At 43.7% G+C, this 14884-nt stretch overlaps 1 protein-coding gene, 1 long non-coding RNA gene and 1 pseudogene across 2 annotated transcripts in view; all 3 read right to left on the reverse strand.

Annotated features, from left to right (window-relative positions):
* The window catches only part of LOC115385941 (NACHT, LRR and PYD domains-containing protein 12-like), a 199453-nt gene that overhangs the window by 23966 nt on the left and 160603 nt on the right, over positions 1-14884 (reverse strand). The window lies entirely within an intron of this gene.
* LOC115385943 (NACHT, LRR and PYD domains-containing protein 3-like) overlaps positions 1-14884 on the reverse strand; it is a 96640-nt pseudogene that overhangs the window by 1132 nt on the left and 80624 nt on the right.
* On the reverse strand, positions 6285-7076 carry LOC115385982 (uncharacterized). Its single transcript, XR_003931224.1, has 3 exons — positions 6932-7076; positions 6506-6610; positions 6285-6344 (listed from the first exon to the last, which is right to left on the reverse strand). It is a non-coding gene; the product is annotated as an uncharacterized LOC115385982 (long non-coding RNA).

A 14884-nucleotide genomic window follows, 5' to 3' on the forward strand; every position in this document is an offset into this window, starting at 1 on the left:
CCTCGTGAGGTCTGAAGATTTGTCGGGTCGCGGGGATGTTTTTAGCCGCGGTTCCACAGACGTGACGACGTTAGCCTCCAGTCGGCTGTGGACCAACAGCAGTGCACGCGTTTGGTGACATGGGGTACCGGCCGCGGGTCTCACAAGCATCATCATGAGGTGGAAATGCGGTACTGCATCTCCAGCTTGGACCCCTGGTGTGAGGTCTGCTACCTGAAACACCATATTCCCTTTGTTTGCGTTCTCCTTCTGCAACCATAACAGACACTCAACTGACCTCAGAGTCTGCAGGCGACAGAGTGGACTCTCCAGAAAACCACACAGCTGCTCAACACCAGAATCCTGCAGCTGGTTCCCACTCAGGTCCAGATGTTTCAGGTGGGAGGGGTTGGATTTCAGAGCTGAGGCCAGAGAAGAACAGCTGATCTCTGACAACCAGCAACTAAACAACCTGAATAAACAGAGAAAGAAGTGAGATTAATCCTCCCATGGCCAATCTCTCACAGTTCTGGGTTCTTACTGACCTCTGCCTCTCCTAAAGCCCTCGCCTCTCTTGGATATGTTGTGACCGGGTTAAATTCTTATGAGCTCCTTTTGGTCAGTGATTTAAATCTTGACTGGTTGACTGCCTCGTCTGTTGATCTTAAACTTTAACTCAGTTAATTAATTCCTCATCTTAGTTCAATGTTAAAAACCCATCAAAATATTCCTGACTTGACCTTATTTAAACCAGCATTCCCCACAAGTACACTGACACAGCTGTGTTTGTAAATGACCTCAGTGATCATTGTACCACTGCAAGTATGAGGAACTCCAAGCAAAAAGTAAAAGCCAATATTATCTTAAAAAGAGATGTTTGAACTTTTACTTCCCAATGTTTATGTATGACTGAACTGAACTGAAAATTTTGTTTTGTCTGGATTATACTGGGAAATTATGTTGATTTGGTTAAATAGAATTACATTACTTAAAAGAGAGTAACACACAATTTTCATTGAGTAAAACTAGACTAAAAGTTCCGTCGACTAAAACTAAATGAAAATCATCCTGGATTATTCTGACTAAAATAACACTGAAACGATCAGACTTTTAGTCAACTTAAACTTGACTCGACAAAAAAAGTATGAACCTGACTAAAACTAATATAAACTAAAATGACAGCTGAATGATGAGACTAACACTAACATCAAAACAGGCCGACAAAATTAACACTAGTCTGGTCCCAGTTTAATGAGTATTAACACTGCAATAACACTGCACATAAACTCAAACCAAGAATCTGACCTCAGAGTCTGCAGATGACAGAGTGGACTCTCCAGAAAACCACACAGCTGCTCAACTCCTGAATCCTGCAGCTTGTTCCCACTCAGGTCCAGATGTTCCAGATGGTTCAGGAGGGAGGGGTTGGACTTCAGAGCTGAGGCCAAAGAAGAACAGCTGATCTCTGACAACCTGCAGCCCATTAACCTGAATAAAAAGAGAAAAGGGTGAGATTAGAGGACAAAGTCTGATGTTGAAGTCATTGAGAGTAAAAGAAGGTTCAGATGGAAAAAGTTTAGAAATCAAATCAAATCAAACTTTATTCATGACGCTCCTTTAACACATTGTGCTGGCTTAAAATTGTGCAGTTTCGGTAAGTGCCTCTCTCTGGGCTTCGAAACTGATAACTACAACCTCAGTCTTGTCCTGGGTGAGCTGTAGGAAATTCATCGCCATCCATGACTTGATGTCTGAAATACACTGAAGAAGGGTTTCTATTGGCCCTGAGTCATCGGGAGACAGTGATGTACAGCTGAGTATCATCAGCGTAACTATGGAAACTGATGCCGTGTCTCCTGATGACGTCCCCAAGAGCAAGCGTGCAGAGACCTTCAATCAATCAATCAATCAATTTATTTTTGTATAGCCCAGTATCACAACAACAGTTGCCTCAGAGGGCTTCAAGATGTTACATTGGTCGGTAAAAGTAAAAACAGTGAATAAGCATAATGGTAATCTGTCAATATTTACAGTAACGAGACAGAACGAAGCAACCACCGCCTTCGACCCTCACATCCGGCAAGAAAAAACTCCAAAAACCCAGTGGGAAAAGAAGAAATCTTGGGGAGAACCACAGTATGGAGGGATCCCTCATACTTAAATTGAGATTTGGGGAACCCCACACCTAATTTCATGGGTTCCTGAGGAACATGTATCCAGGATTTATTTTACACACACACACACACACACACACACACACACACACACACACACACACACACACACACACACACACACACACACACACACACACACACACATGCTCACACACACACACACACACACACACACACACACACACACACACACTGCACTCAGTGGTATCACTTTTAACCACAGGATCTCAAAGTGTAAAATCCTCCTCAACTCCAACAGATTCTACCTTCAGACAGTGAACTGACCTCAGAGTCTCCAGTTTACAGTTTGGACTCTCCAGTCCAGCACACACAATCTTCACTGATGAATCCTTCAGTGTGTTCTCTCTCATTTGGAGAACTATCAGATGGGAGGAGTCACACTTCAGAGCTGAGGAGATCACTTCACAGTCAACATCAGAAAGTAGACAGTCAGAAACTCTGTAATGAGACAGAGAGAAGACAGGCAGTTGCTGTGAGAGAGAACACTGTTGGATTCCTCCCTGTTTGACATCAGAGCTTCAGCGCATCTTCTTTGGTTTTATTTTTTTATTGTTTCATGTGCACATGAAACATGGAACGTGGTCTTCCAACGATTTTGATCATGTCCTCCACATGAAGGTGTGGAGTGGGGTTTGATGCCTGGTCCTTGAAAAACAGTTTGTGAACATCTGTCACAGGTTTGAGTCATTGAAGAGATTTACACTTCACTAAAGGACAAGAAGTGTCTTCAGTTGCTGCTCAGTTCAAAAAATGGATTGTTTGTCCTGTTTGTGCACCTTCTAGTGGACAGAATATGTACAAACGACTTGATTATGACATTGGTGAATTTAAATAATCAGTTATCGTTTATGTTCCATCAAAAAATGTTCATTAAAACTTAAGATACATTTTTACAAAAGTCAGACCATATTGAATCTAATCAGAACAAAATGATTGACAGACCAAGATTGCATCAATACTAGCAATGACCGATCCCTTTTATTATTTTCTGACCAGAGATTTATTGGAAATATTTTTTCTCAAATTTTTTCAGTTTCATATTTTATTAAATAAGGAATCAACAGAAAATGTATCATTAAAATTGACCTTTTAATAGCCGAAAAATTATTATCTTGTCATGCCCACTCCTCTGCCATTAGGGAGTGGGTCTGCCTTGCTGCTCTTTCTCTCCCTTCTTCCTGTAGGTGAGCAGGCTGTGTGGGCGGCTCATCACCTGTCTGGGGAGTGGCCTCGTCTGTTACACCTGTGCTGCCGCCTACTTAGGCTGGCTCCAGTCCGCGCTCCGATGCTGGATCGTTGAACTTCCTCAGTCAGTTTCTGTCTGTGAGATGTCCAGTCTGGTTTGTGGATTACTATGCCTTGACCCCGCACCTTCTCTGCTGCAGCCTGGATCACCTCTGTTAATCTCCTCGCCTGCCACCTGCTCACCTGGCTTCCCTGGAGCTCGGTACCCTCTGGACTCACCTCCTGGGCTGTTACCCCGCCAGGCTGCTAGAGTCTCAGACCTGTTCCACGGCTGCTGGAAGAGCAGCACCCACCTCAGACCAGTCAATAGCTGCTGGCTGGAGCAATTTCAATTCAGCTTTATTTATGAAGTGCCAATTACAACATAGTTGTTTCTAGACACTTTTACAGAGAAAGCATAAACGACTGTGAAAAGGAAAAACTCCCTTTTAACAGGAAGAAACCTTTGCAGAACCAGGCTCAGAGGTGGCGGCTTTTTGCTATTCCAGTTGGGGTGAGGGGACAGAAAGAGAAGGAGATAGGACAGACAGTTTCTTGTATCTACATACATTTCATATATAAACACAGAGTACATTGGCTATAAGAGGAACAATCATCAATGACATGTAGTAATACAATGAAATTACATTGAAACGAGAGAAAGGAGCGGAGCGAGAAAGCAGCACCTCATCTCACCGCCCTCGGACTCGGCCGTTGGACCTGGCCAGTTAATAAACCTGTTAAACCCAGACCTCCTGTGTTGGTTTGCCTATCTGCATCTGAGCCTCCATTTCACCCACCGAAACACATTTCATGTTTTGTGGTCCACGTTCAGACTTTCGACAAACAAAATTATTTGCAGCTCGAGTTTCTTCATGACGGATCATTGAGGGACATCTCCACAGAGTAACAACAGGAAGTACTTCCTTCAAACATCACTGAGTTATTGATCTGGACATATGGACTCACCGAAACTTCCTGCAGTTCCTCACAGCTGGGATCAGTCTCCTTTGTCCCTCCCATGATGTCTTGTACTTCTCCAGGTCCAACTCCTCCAGGACCTGGTCTGACATCTGCAGCATGTAGCCCAGAGCTGAGCAGTGGATCTCAGAGAGTTTCTTCTCTGATCTGTTCTCTGACTTCAGGAACTCTTGGATCTCCTGATGTACTGAGAGGTCCTTCATCTCCATCAGACAGTGGAAGATGTTGATGCTTCTGTCAGGAGACATTTCATGACTGTTGATCTCCTTCAGGTTCTTGATAACTCCCTGGATGGTTTCTGAACTGATCTCTGTCTGACCCAGCAGACCTTCTAAGAGTCTCTGGTTGGATTTCAGAGAGAGGCCATGAAGGAAGCGGACAAACAGGTCCAGGTGGCCGTTCTGACTTCTGAGGGATTTCTCCAGCACTTTATGCAGGAACATGTCAAGAGAAGTGAAAGCAGTATTCTCTCCAGTAAAGGTCTTCAGTAAGTCTGTCTTGTTGTTGGTGAAACAGTGGAACATGAAGACTGCAGCCAGAAACTCCTGAACACTCAAATGGACGAAGCTGTAGACGACTTTCTGGAAGATCACAGACTCTCTTTTGAAGATCTGAGTACAGATTCCAGAGAACAGCGAGGCCTCAGTCACATCCAGACCACACTGCTCCAGGTCTTCTTGGTAGAACACCATGTTTCCTTTCTCCAGATGTTCAAAGGCCATCCTGCCCAGCTTCAGAAGAAGCTCCCTGTCAGCCTCCGTCAGCTCCTGTGGACCCGTCTCAGGTCCTTCATGATACTTGAGCTTCTTCCTGTGTGTCTGAACCAGCACAAAGTGGGAGTACATGTCAGTCAGGGTCTGGGGCAGCTCTCCTCTCTGCTCGCTGCTCAACATGTGCTCCAGAACTGTAGCAGTGATCCAGCAGAAGACTGGGATTCCACACATGATGTGGAGGCTCCTGGATGTCTGGATGTGGGAGATGATTCTGCTGCTCAGCTCCTCATCACTCAGCCTCCTCCTGAAGTACTCCTCCTTCTGGGCGTCAGTGAAGCCTCGCACTTCTGTCAGTCTGTCCACACATGTTGGAGGGATCTGATGGGCCGCCGCCGGTCGGGAAGTGATCCAGACCCGAGCCGAGGGCAGCAGATCCCCCCGGATGAGGTTAGTGAGCAGCAGGCTGACTGAAGACTGCTGGGAGACGTCAAGCAGCCGCCGGCTGCTGCTGAAGTCCAGAGAAAGTCTGCTTTCATCCAGGCCGTCAAAGATGAAGAGCAGCTTGCAGACAGCCAGCTCCTCTGCCGTCAGCTTCTGGAGCGTGGGATGGAAAACAGCCAGCAGCGAGAGGAGACTGTACGGCCGCTCTCCCAGCAGGTTCAGCTCCCTGAAGGAGAGCACCACCAGCACACTGACATCCTGGTTCTCCAGGCCCTCGGCCCAGTCCAGACTGAACTTGAGCACCGAGAAGGTTTTTCCACTGCCGGCCACGCCGCTGGTCAGAACCACTCGGATGTGTCTGAGCTCCTGGGCCGAGGCTTTGAAGATGTCCTGAACCCTGATGGCAGTGTGATGGAGGCTCTCCTTCCTGGAAGCTGTCTCCAGCTGCTTCAGCTCAGGTTCCCTCTGAAGCTCCTCACTGAGTCCCTCTGTGATGTGGAGCTCAGTGTAGATCCTGTTGAGGAGGCTTCCTCCTCCTGCTTCATCACTTCCTTCAGTCACACGTTCACATCTCCTCCTCAGACTCTTCTTATGTTCTTCTAGAAGCTGCTGCAGACCAACACCTGCTCAAAGACAACAACAACAATCAGACTGCACACAAACAACAAGCTTTCATGACTCTACAACACAACAAGTCCAGTGAAGACAAACCAGTCCCTCAGCAGACACATGTCCACTCTTACTTGGTGCAGCGATGCTTCTGGATCTTTCTGGCTGCTCCTCACAGACATCACTGCTCTTCTTCTCTCTGTGGACACCAAGCAACATTTAATTTCCGAAACACACAGCAAAGACACTAAGATTCATTTACAACTACCACAGTGCTTCACAAATATTGGAGCTGAACCTTAAATTGAACACATGTCTCACACTGGTTTCAGGGTAGAAACATGAATTATTGTTTCTTACTTTGCATCTGAAGGTCCAGGTTCAGCACTGTAGTTTGGAGGATATTCTCTAGACTGGTCACTCTTCAAAGACAACTTGCTGGATCCTGAAGACTCTGCTGTGTGCCTGAGCACACACACACACACACACACACACACACACACACACACACACACACACACACACACACACACGATTGATGAAGTTCCTCATAAACACACTTGTAAAGAGATGAACCAGATCGGTCAAAGGTCAGACCCACACAGCCCAATGAGTTTCAGTCGTTGTCAAAACGTTGTTTTGGATTATTGATTCTGACTGAAGTTCAAAATAAGTGAATGCTCACTTTAAGCAGACTAAAACACCAAGTGCTGCGTCTTCTCTTCTGTTTTGGTGTGTTAGTGGATTCTGGACGTGGACTCTGCAGGAGCAGCTGACATCTCTTACCTGTCCACAGACTCTGGTCTGTCCTCCTCTTCATCCACATCAGACATGTTCAGTCAGGCTGAGAGAGAAAACTTCAACAAAGATCAGGACAAACCTGTTCCAGACTTGAACGTTAGAAGAGAAAAGACAGATAACACTCGCTTGGTTCTCCTTCTCCAACACAGTTAACTGTAAGTTGGACTCTGAACTCAATAGTTCACTTCCTGGTTTCCTGGTTGCACTGTTTATTCTGGATCACCTGAACAGAGCTGCTCCACCTCCTGACAGTAAACTGGTTAAACAGGTGACACAAGACAGGCCCACAAGTGAATTTATTGTCATTTCTTCAGCATCAGTAAATGTTATGCGGCCCAGAGAGACAGGATATCGCATATTAGAGGTACTTTGACAGCAGTGTAATGACAAAATCAAAACTGCTGTGCACACGTGTGTGTGTGTGTGTGTGTGTGTGTGTGTGTGTGTGTGTGTGTGTGTGTGTGTGTGTGTGTGTGTGTGTGTGTTCTATAAAACTGACAAAGTGCAAATAACGTTAAATATTTTGTGAAGTTGTGACGAAAAACATAATTAAATTATCAACATTGAAAATGTCTGTTTAGAAGTCGGTCAACTTCGTCAAATCCACATTAAATCAACAGGAGTGCGGTCATGTAAAGGGTTAAATAAGGCAAACAGGGTTTTCAGATTGATTTGGTGCCTCTGGCTCCCCCCAGCGGCCAGATACAGTAAAAACACCGCCTCCCTCCAACACATGAGGGGAATGAACAGAGGAGCTGAATTCCACTGGAGGAGGTCTGGAGCAACAAGTAGGTCAAACACCATGTAGCAATGCTAATACAGAAAGTAAACGTCTCTCTTCAATGCTCTATATTTGTTACTGAATTAGTTTTAGGGCTTCATTCACTTGTGAATTTCTTCTCAGGTTTCAAGTCGAAGTCTGAACATGACTGATGAGTCAAACGTGGCTTTGTTTCCTGGAGCATCAGGTGTTTTCAGCTCATCAGACCTGACTCCCAGAGCTCACTATGAGCGTCATGGTGAGGAAGAACGCTCCCCATCAGCTCCAAATATTCTGGACCAACATTTTTCCATCATGCTATCACCTGCCATTATAGATAGATAGATACACATACATACAAATTCACAATACAAAACAGTCTTGTCAACACACTGCATGCAACAGAGAACAATCCCAATGCACAGTCTGAACAGCACCAAAACAGAGCCGACAACCAACACAGAGACTGACAAAACCAAACTCGATAGCCAACACAAAGACTGACAGAACCAGAACCATTTTTTCCCCACAGAAAAGTAGAAGAAACAAAAAGTCGATGAAACCAACAAGTGAACAGACCAGGCCACAACAACAAAAGGAAGTGTAGAGAAGGAAGGAAGTGCAAAGACGCCACAAACTTTTTTTTTTTTTTCTGAGAATGTACTGTAGCTAGTAGTAGACTGGGGCGTGCAAACTGAGAGATCGAGTATGAAATTACACCGAGCATCAAGAGAGGTCTGCTACAGATCACCATAAGTCTAACCCACCACAAGAAGACAAGGTAAATGTGGCCACTGGTAGAATGTGAAGAGTGATTAAAGATCAGCGTGATCATGCAAATGTGATAGTGATAGTGATAGTGTTTCATGCATATATGACCTTTCACCCCTGAGAGGGCCAAAAGTCGACCAGAGAGGCCCTCAGGGCCCAGACAGCAGGAGGCCATCACGGAGCCCAGATCTGAACCACTCCCCCGGCCCATGTGCCGGTCTAGAAAAGGGGCAGAGGAACGCCCCGGCCGGGAACCCCGGCAGCCCCAGGACCCCGGCCCCAGGAAGCCAGGACCGGCAGGAGCCGAGAGCCCAGGGCCCAAGAGCCCAAGAGCCAACCCCCCCCAATTCAGGCGGAGGGCCATGACCACACCCAGGAGAACCGGCCCACAGGGGCGACGACCCGCCCCAGGCCAGCGCACCCCCAGCGCTCCAGCCGCATACCCCGAGATCCAGGGCATCACAACCCAATCTGCCTGACTGGAAAAGATGCTGAACTTTTGTTCCTCTTCTGGAAGTTCTAATGAGCAGAACATACCATCCAGAGCCCGTGGAATCACTTTTCACAGGTAATGTGTCCATAGAGAATAATGTGCAGTGAGCTGGTTGTTAAATTGTAAAGGAACCCAGACAGGACAGATTGAATCCCTCCGCTCTGTGTCTGGGTTCTGTCCTTAATATAACGGCACACTTTGTTATTCTATTATTACACAGCTGCTGACTCGTGAAATAACTAATCCGAGACCCAGGAGTGGACGATAATTTAATAACAATATCTATTGATCAATAGACGTCTGGTGCGATAGGGAAGGAAAGGGTTGATGAGAGTTGAATAGAAAACAGTTTCCCTTCATTTTACATTATAATCTGTCATGTAGCGTAATCCAAGTTATTACTTTTTCTCAACCAATCAAAAACCATGCCCCGCCCCTCTGAAACCACAACACAGAGCATGTGTACTACAGAAGATGGAGCAGCAAGAAGTGGTGAAGGAAACTGTCTTGAAAAAGCTTTCAGTAGTTCACCAACAGGACAATATTTAAGACTCTGAATAGTGTTAATCTCACTGAGGGAGTTCTGCTGTATTTAAATGACACCACTCATGGTCCAGGCCCAAAGGGCCAGGTGCTCCAGGTGTGGGTGAAATACAGCTTCCCCCTCCTGGGGCAGTATATAGCTGTGCAGGAGAAGCTGTCATGGCTGCGAGCTAAACAGAGCCTCAGTGCTCTCTGGGTAAAAGATTCAAACAGGCTGTCATTCAGACTTTAGGATCAGTCTGTCCAACTTCTCATACAGTCAAATCAACACCACCCTGAGCGTTTTAACACACTGACAGACTCAGTCCCTCCTTTTTACTGTATTATTGTCTCTGATGAACTTACTGAAACTCTCCTTCCTTACCACAGGGTATCTTATATTTAGATATGGTGTATTTTTCACATTGGCACTTCCACATTTTCTCCAGTAATCAGACTCGGTTTGTAAAGGTGAACTGATTGCTATTTGTGCAATAAATATCTGACTCTTCACTGGAGTTCCCTCTGAAACTGACAAGAGGAACAAGTGTTCACAGCAGTAAAGGTCCATCTTCCACGGCACTGGGGCTTTATTACAGGCGTTAGAGTGCTGTCCATGGTCTTGAAATTATGCCATCAAGGTATCTATCTATCTATCTATCTATCTATCTATCTATCTATCTATCTATCTATCTATCTATCGATCTATCTATCTATCTATCTATCTATCTGTGTGGGAATGTATGTGTACAGTTGATTAATTACTGACTCATAACCCAAATGCCAGGTTTCATTTGGATAAGGGCTTCCTCAAACTCGAGCCAGTAATAGAAATGCAGTTTTCCATCAGTGACCGTTTCCTTCCTCCACCATGAAAAGTTTCTCAGGTGATTATTTGTGTTGAACAAGTGATTTTGGAGGAGGGAAGGGATGGTCATCATGAACCTTGATTTTGGCAATTTGGAACAGAAATTGTGCAAAAAAATCTTGCACATTATAGACACATCATCCAATATAAAGTAAGAGATTAGTTTCCCTCAAATTTCACCAAAATGGAGACATTTTTACTTTACTGAAAATTTCAACTTTATGACACTTTAGGAAAGACCAATTATCTGATAACAATTGAGCAAATGTTACAAGAATAAGTAAATTCAACTGTATGAGCGAATGTCTCAATCTCAGTCAGAATGTTGCAGGTTCAAATCCCTGTATGTGTGCCTTGCATGCCAGCTGCTTCCGTGTCTGATCTGTGAATATAATGTGCTTTGGGGACTGCTTCAAGAAGTGTAACAACGCTATGTAAGTGAAACTGATTTTATCAAAGCTAATTTTAATTGGTTTCAGTGTATCATGATTTCATTAAGTCTCATCATGAATTATTTTATAAATCATGTCAAAATATTGTTTATGTTCTTCAAGATGAAATCCACTCAGTCTGACATTAAGGCTTTTTTCAAGCATTATTCAAAGTCGTATCACATACTAATGCAGAACATCTAATTTGTTTTGTGCTAATGATCACATTTAAAAGTACCAATTTGTAGAATTCCACTGCTTTTCTCTTGTTATTTAAGAGAGAAAATGTATTATTGCCAATATAAGGGCACAGCCAAAGAAATCCAAAGTGGTTTGTGGTTCTGAAGAGGCCAATGAAGTCTTTATTGATTTTCACCAAGTCTCACAGGGGCACACTGTGGCAAGACAAAGATGATGAACTGTACGTGTGGTGATGAGTATGTGCTACTGATGCATAATTGTCATTACAACGTTTCTGTGCTCAGCATGCCAAGCAAGCAGTGAATCAATTAAAAAGTCCACAGGATGCATTCCCATTCAACTGAAGTCAGCCAAACAGGGCAAACATGGTTAAATCCATAGCGATATCAACACACCATATCATTACATATACAGACCGACCAGGTATGAAGACACTTCATTTCTTATGGCATCGGAGGCAACATAACAATTACTGAATAAAATAAATTTGTACAAAACAAAGACCTGCAGTTTAATACCTTTCAATACACTGAAAGCCATTAACCTAACAAGGAAAATGATACTGATTCTGATGATAACTTCTTCTCTTACACCAAAGAAAACTGTAAATATCATATTCATGAACAATACAACAACTTCATTAATTCAGAGAACAGCTTATTAATGATCCACCTCAATAGCAGAAGCCTTAACGCCAACTTTCAAAACATCAAACTCTTTTCAGGTCAGTTCAAATGTCATTACAACATTATAATACAACTGCAATTTCAGAAACGTGGTGATTTTGTTATTGAGGGATATGAAATGATGCACAGAAACAGAACAAGAGTGGAGGTGGTGAGGCTTTGTTCATTGACAGGAATCTGGAGTTTAAGGTGGTGGAAAACATGACAGCAATCGTGGAGAATTTATTAGAATGTATCAAAAATGAAATATTTATGGAGAAGAGGAACAATGTTCTGGTGAGCTGCATTTATAGACCACCGAGCTCAAACATGGACTCTTCTGATGAACGGCTGGAGGAATATGTCTCAAAAACAAACCAGGTTATTTTATTTTCATCTATCATTGATCTTCTCAATCCAAACAAACACCAGAAGACAGATGAATTCATAAACACGCTACACATCCTGAATCTATTCCCAAAGATCACCAGACCAGCGGGATCAATACTCACTCTGCAACAGTCATAGGTCATATATTTACAAATGTTATAGCAAATAATGTAGAGGGGATTACTAATAGATGATCTCAGTGACCACCTGCCAGTTTTCACCATCTATAACAACTACAGAAACACTGAAATTGAAAATAAACTTCAAAACAGGCGAGTCACAACAGGAGAGTCCCTGGAGACACTAAAGAATGATCTGCGATCATACAGCTGAAGTAGTTCTCCAAGAAAACCTTATTGATGATGCTTATGATACTTTTTGAAAATATTCAGGCTACTATATGACAAACCCTGACCAATCAAAATTACAACAGAAAAGGAAAACATGATGATAATTGATGGATCACAAAGGAGTTAATAAATGCTTGTAAAAAGAAAAATACAATAAAGAGAGAATTTATAGGACACAGATCCATTGAGGCAGAAAAAAATACAAGAAATAAAAAAATAAACAAAATAATATGAGACTATATAAGAAAAACTATTACATATCGTATATTATACACATTATTGTTTTCTACATTAAGATAATAGCAATGATGTGAAGGGGCAGGATTAAATAAGTCTTCATCTTCCTACTCTTTTTCGTTCAAGTGAAATACACTGGCGCATATGATTGTGCCAGTGTTATGGAACTGGATGTCTGTTTTTCTTTCTTTTTTTAGAATGTTGACTTATATTTTTACGTGTACAAAATCAAGCTTTCAAATCAAATCAAGGCACAGGCCACACTTTGTCTCTCTCTCTCTGTAACCTGGCCATACATCAAATTATCCAACCTGTTACATCTTGTTGACGTGCTCACTTTGTCTAAAGGAACCGTGGTTCAGCCATGACTGATGGTTCCATAAAGCTTCATGAAACACTGTGTTTATTTTCTGAGGCCTCTTGAGGGTGCTGTCTGTTCAAAAAATGTTTGACAGCACAACATCATTGCCAGTCCTTCAGCCTCAATCTCAGAACCAAGAGTGCCATCTCATGACTCCAGAAAATAAAGACGGTAGTTCAAGAAGCTTCATCTGCCCATTAAATTCAGCCACACTTGCCACTTGTTCGAGGTGCTTGAAAAAGCCTTTTTTCCAGTGTATTACTTTTTTTTTTATTAAAGTGGGTGAGGAGAAGGTGCACGACAGGATTTGTGACTCAAACTTTAATGGCTAATGAAATCCAGACCAGTAGTTCTGTGGTGTTAGTCAGTAGGTTCTTGTCCAACAAAGAGTAAACAACACCGACAAACGCCTTTGGATGAGATTATTTTTGTTTGAGGTCCAAAGGTGTTGAAAAATCTTAGTTAGAAGAAGTTTGACACGACCATTCCTATTGGCTATGGCGGCTATTTTAGTGGTGTGCTAAGGAGTACTTTCTTGCAGAGATGAGGTTAATTTTTTTTTTTCTTTTTAATGAAATGAAATAGTTTGCTGGTTGTGAATTGAATGTCAAATTTGGTAATTTTGGAGCGTGTTTAAGAGGTCAAATTGAGGTTTATTTGCGTGTCAGAATAATAAGAAACAAACAAACACTGCAATCACAATAAGGTCCATGCCGTAATGGGCTTGGTCCCTAAAAATAATGAAGGAGGAGACACAGTCCACACACAGTGATGATTCTGAGTCACATCCAAAGGAACCCTGGTTCAGTGCTGGACTCTCAGCTCTTCACAATGCAGATCTTCTGGTGGTTCCTCTGTCACTCACTGTTGCATGAAGCTCTACCCTCAGTAGATCTTCATGACACACGACTCTGATCTCAGTAGTTCCAGCGCCTGCAGAGAGATGGAAGGTGATGAGCAGCATCTCTGTGAAGCAGTGAGGACTTCAGTCCTGTTCAGAGCAGCAGTCAGCAGCTCAGAGCTCATGAAGGAACACCACTGTCAGACCAACAAAACAAGCCTATGGCTCCTCTGATTGGCTGACTTTGTGTCCTCTGCTGTCCAATCCTGACGCTGCTGAGCATTTCTCTCTCACAGCCTCACTGAAGGCCTCTACATACTCCACAAGAAGCCGAACAGAGTTCGATAGGATGACGTCATCCAGCAGCCGAAGAAAGTTCGCCTGCCAGCTCACATTTCATACTCCAGCAGAAGCTGCAAGAACTCAAAGGCCACGCCCCCTCAGTGCTCGCTCCGCTTCTCCAGAGGTTCCCAGCTACTGTACATGGCTCGATAGTGTAACAATGGCATTTTTATGGAAGAATTGATGAAGGATTAGTTATTGAAGCTTGCCTTCCATGAGCAGATGAAGAATAGACGAGTCCAGTCTCCTGGTTCAACAGAATTCACCACTTCACCTGTCCTCATTCAGGTATTGTACAGGTATTTTTACATTATTCTAAAAATAATTTCTAATATTTTTCAATTTCTACATGATTTTTTTTCTACTGCTTTGACCATCAAATCATCAGGATTTAAGATGCCTTATTTTTTATTGATCCGTCTCGAGAGCCAGTCTCACACTGAAGGAGAAGCTCTTCAGTTACTGGTCAAGGCACTGAAAATGATTTTATCATGATCTGTAGTGATGCAGCTAATGCACAGCCGCCATATACATCCACCAAGTCCACCTGGACTGATGATCCTGCTTAGTGGCAGTGTAGAAGGTGTAGGAGCCAGAGCAGGGCCGGCTCTCGGCATAGGCGAACAAGGTGGCCACCTAGGGCGTAGGGCGCCACATACGGGGGGGGGGGGGGGGGGGGGGGGGGGGGGGGGGGGGGGGGGGGGGG

Source organism: Salarias fasciatus, chromosome 3 (assembly GCF_902148845.1).
Source record: "Salarias fasciatus chromosome 3, fSalaFa1.1, whole genome shotgun sequence".
In the NCBI taxonomy this organism is placed as follows: Eukaryota; Metazoa; Chordata; class Actinopteri; order Blenniiformes; family Blenniidae; genus Salarias; species Salarias fasciatus.